Consider the following 4,713-nt stretch of genomic DNA (forward strand, 5'->3'; position numbering starts at 1 on the left):
AACATATAATATATTATTTGTTTCAGAGGTACAGGTCTGTGATTCAACAGTCTTACACAGTTCACAGTGCTCAACATAGCACATACCCTCCCCAATGTCTATCACCCAGCCACCCCAACCCTCCCACCCCCCACCACTCCAGCAACCCTCAGTCTGTTTCCTGAGAGTAAGAATTCCTCATATCAGTGAGATCATATGATACATGTCTTTCTCTTATTGACTTATTTCACTCAGCATAATACCCTCCATATATACATTGGAGGGAATTATATAATCTTAACTATAGAAGGGAACATATAAATTCTCTAAATAGCTTCCACTCCCAGTATGAAATACATCTAATTTTAGGTGATTACTATTTTGTGATGAAGTTTGCTCATCATTCATTCATTTATTCAAGAAATACTTATTGCGGGACACCTGGGTGGCTCAGGCCGTTAAGCTCCTAAGTCTTGATTTTGGCTCAGATCATGATCTCAGGATTGTGAGATGGAGGCCCACCACTGGCAGTGCCTGTGGAACCTGCTTAAGATTCTCTCTCTCTCCCTTTGCCCCTCTCCCCCACCCCTGCATGTGCACTCTCTTTCTCTCAAAAAAGAAGAAGAAGAAGAAGAGGAAGAAGAATAAGAAGCAGAAGAAGCAGAAGAAGAAGCAGAAGCAGAAGCAGAAGCAGAAGCAGAAGAAGAAGCAGAAGAAGAAGAAGAAGAAGAAGAAGAAGAAGAAGAAGAAGAAGAAGAAGAAAAGAAATACTTAATGAGTATTTTACTATGTCCTAAGACTAATCTAATGGCTGGGCATAAATCAATCTTCTGCACTTTCAAGGAAATCACGTTTTAATGGGAAGACACAAGTAAGTAACAAACATAATAATTAAGTTGGTAATACAATGTGAATGTGTAATCTGGGATTTTACCTATTTTATAGTTAATCAGATAGATACCCTGTTACTGTTTCATGGTTGCTGACAGAAAATATAAGACTCCTGGGTCAGAGACAAGGTTCTCTTACGCACAACATAGCAGGCAGCAAGAACATTAGCTTATTTTGCATGGTGATTATGCAGATAGGACCAGATGGATGCTGTGCATGCAGTAGAGTTCTATCACTACTGAGGAACACAGGATATGAAGAGATCACTCTTTTGTAGCAAGCAGTAAGCAAGTCTTGTCTTTGGCTCAAAGGGAGAAACATTAACTTCTCTTTCAAGATTGCTTGCTATCAAGACAACTGTGAAGAATGTCCCAGTTAAAGAGCTATCAGGACTTTGCATTCTTGGCATACCCACCAAGATGCATAGAAGCACAAGTGACACTTGAAGATGATTTCCAAAAAAGATGGGTGGTGATAACCGTTATGGAATAGAGAATCAAGTAGATGAAGGTCGTAAGAACAGAGAAGTCAGGAGGAGGGGTCGCTATTTGCAAAGCTAAAGAGATTGGTCAATGTAAATTAAATAGGCTAGATTATGCTGTGGTGACAACTCCAAATCTTGGTGATTTATAGTGACAGATATTTTTGTTTCACTCAGAATAGATGTCAACAACCAGTGGTAGGCAGCAGACTTTGTTTATGACCATCATCTTGTTTCCCGTACAGAGGTTAATGGAGCAAGAACAGTATTTTCTTAGTCATAGTATCAGTTGAAGGAGGGAATATAGCAAAGTACAACCTACCAAAGCTTCTTTCTCCCTTATGTCTCATTAGCCAATGCAAGTCAAATGGCCAAGTCTAACCTTACACTAGGGAGAGGAAGTGGATGCTGATGACAACATCTACTACAGTAGTCTTTATTGAGAAGATGGAATTCAAGCAAATAGTGGAAAGAAGTGAGAAATCTAACCAAGTGGGCATATGGGGTAGGGAATTCTAGGCAGAAAGAAAGGCTAGAAAAATGATTTTAAGTTGACAGTGCACCTGGGGTGATTGGAAGAATATCCACGAGGCCATTGAGGATGGAACAGAGCAGAAGGGAAATAATTCCTCTGGGCAAATAGAGAGAACCACTTATGTAGGCCACTGTAAGGATTCTATGTTATAATTTCCGTGAAATAGGGAATCACTACCATGCCAGAACTAACCTGTAAGAGAGAAAGAATAGAAGCAGGAAGATCTGTTCAGAGCTCCATCAGTGGTGGCTCAGAGCAAGGTGGTAGCAGGCACTAGGGTGGGGAAATGGGTGCTGCATATATTCTGAAGGTAACAGCAATAGATAGATTGGATATGGGGGCTGAGGAAGGGAGAAAAAGAGAATGAGAAGAGAGGCTCACTCATGTCATACTTGAAAAGCTTGTATTATGAGAGATGATGTATGCTGTAAAATTGACATTCAATTTATACTGAGGTGAATTAATGATCATGTTCTTAATCTTCTTTAAGATATTTTGCCTGTTTTTCCTATCAGTTTCTGGAGGCCAGTGCCAAAATATCTCCCAATATTATTATGCAGAAGAATTTAGAATTGTCATATTTTCATACTGGATTGATAACTTCATCTTTTTTTTTAAGATTTTATTTATTTATTTGTCAGAGAGAGAGAGAGCACAGGCAGAGGGAGCGTCAGGCAGAGGGAGAAGCAGGCTCCCCGCTGAGGAAGGAGCTGACGCTGGACTCAATCCCAGGACTCTGGGATCATGACCTGAGCTGAAAGTAGATGCTTAACTGGCTGAGCCACCCAGACATCCCTAACTTCATCTTTATGAAATTTTTTACTTTTAAACATTTAAAGGCTGTGTCTTATATAGCTTATAGTTGAGTTTTATTTTTTATCCAGCCCAACAATTTTGAATTCTAACTGGATGACTTTGTTAATTTACATTTAAAGTTTTACTGCTGGGCACCTGGGAGGCTCAGTCAGTTAAGCAGCTGCCTTTGGCTCAGGGTCCTGAGATCAAGCCCCTCTTCAGCCTCCCTGCTCAGTGGGGAGTCTGCTTTTCCCTTTCTCTCTGCTGTACCCCCTGCTTGTGCTCTCTCACTTGCACTCTCCCTTTCTCAAATAAACAAATAAAATCTTAAAAAAAATAAAGTTTTACTGCTCTATTTGTATTTGAATTAGCATTTTATTATATGTTTTCTATTTTCCTAATAGTTCTGTTCTTCTTTCATTTTTATTTTTTAATCTATGTGTTTTATTATTTTATTTTCCCTCTCTTAGTTTGTTAGTTATGTTAATTATTTTTTGTTGTTACTCTAGAGATTGCAAGTTTGTCTTTGATTTATTAGACTGTATTTCAAATTAGTAAATTATCCAATTTCCAGAAATCCAAAGATCTTATTTAACTCCATTTAACTATCTGCATCTTATTTTTGTTTGTTTTGGTAACTTTTATTTTTAGGTGGGGAGGGGCAAAAGGAGAGGGAGAGAGAGAATCTTAAGCAGCCTCCACGCCCAGCACAGAGCCCCACGCAGGGCTTGATCTAAAGATCCAGAGATCATGAGCTGAGCTGAGATCAAGAGTCTGTAGTTCAACCAACTGAGATACCCCAGGGCCCCTTGGTAATGTATTTTAAATCTGCATATATTTTACATCATATGAAATATTGTTACTATTGCTTTTTAATGTATTAATATTCATACATATTTACTCATATTTAATCTTTCTATTGTTTGTTTGATGTCTGATTTTATTTATTTGTTACTCTTAGAAAATCTCATTTCTGACTGGACTAAACTTAGAGGTAGAAGCTCTCAGAGAACACAGCCCCCGTCTTTTGGCAATCTGCTCCTGCCATTTTTCTTTGGTCTCCTTCATTCTCTTGGCCAAAAAAATTAGCATTTTCTGCAATGTCTTGCTTATTTTTCTTAGTACACTGTTTCTTCAGAGCAATATGCCAGTGTTTGTGTTGGAGGGTATATGGAGTAACAAGACGCTGAATCGTGAACCCTTTGGTTCTAACTTCTTTTGGTTCTTCTTTGTTTAGGGGCTTTTTCACAACATACTGGCAGACATCATCTTCTTTAGAAAAATTGAAAAGTTTGTGCATTCTGCTCGCTCTTTTGGGCCCCAGGTGAGGAGGCATAGTAGTATCAGTAAGTTCAGGAAGCTCCTTCTCTCCCCCCCTTTTTTTTTACAAGGACTAAGTTGAGAACACTGAGATTAGCATCCACAATGCAACCCCAAAACAGATATGTGCTTTCTTTCTCCAGTCCTCCTTGGTCTGTAGCAGGGATGCCCCTTGCTCAGCAGCAGGTAGACATGGCCATGGGTCAAGATACCCTGCTTCATGGGGAAGCCTTGTTTGTCATTGTCACCACTGATTCAGACTATATTACCCTCCCATTCTTCACCCAGATCAGCAGCAACTTCTGTGGCCATACACTTCTCGTAAAGGGTATGAAGTTTATGTTCGTCATCTACTTCAATGAGTTTCTGGCAGCCAGTAGCTGGGAAAGAGATATTCAGCTTCATCCTATGGCAGTCTACTGCTTCTGAGGCACCACAAGAAAGAAGTAATCTTTCTATTGTTTTTCATTCCTGCTTGCATTGCCATGTTTAATCATAAGTCATTTCCCTTCTGTCAGAAAAATCCCCTTTAATATTAATTTTAATGATAATTTCTTGCCAATGCATTTTTCTTGGTCTGAAAACTCTATGTATTTTTTTTTAATTTGTGAAGTTTACTTTTGCTGATTATAGAGTTGTAAGTTGCTACTATTGCTTTTAGAACTTCAAAGGCAATGTTCCACTGTCCTTTATCTGCTGAAAAGTTGATTCT

At 38.9% G+C, this 4,713-nt stretch overlaps 1 pseudogene; it reads right to left on the reverse strand.

Moving 5' to 3' along the window:
• Positions 1 to 3,638: 3,638 nt before the first annotated feature.
• Positions 3,639 to 4,406, reverse strand: LOC114219916 (small ribosomal subunit protein eS6 pseudogene; annotated as a pseudogene).
• Positions 4,407 to 4,713: the final 307 nt, after the last annotated feature.

The sequence above is a fragment of the Eumetopias jubatus genome, unplaced genomic scaffold (assembly GCF_037043125.1).
Source record: "Eumetopias jubatus isolate StellerSeaLion01/CBP00866 unplaced genomic scaffold, mEumJub1_p1.0 scaffold_14, whole genome shotgun sequence".
NCBI lineage: Eukaryota > Metazoa > Chordata > Mammalia > Carnivora > Otariidae > Eumetopias > Eumetopias jubatus.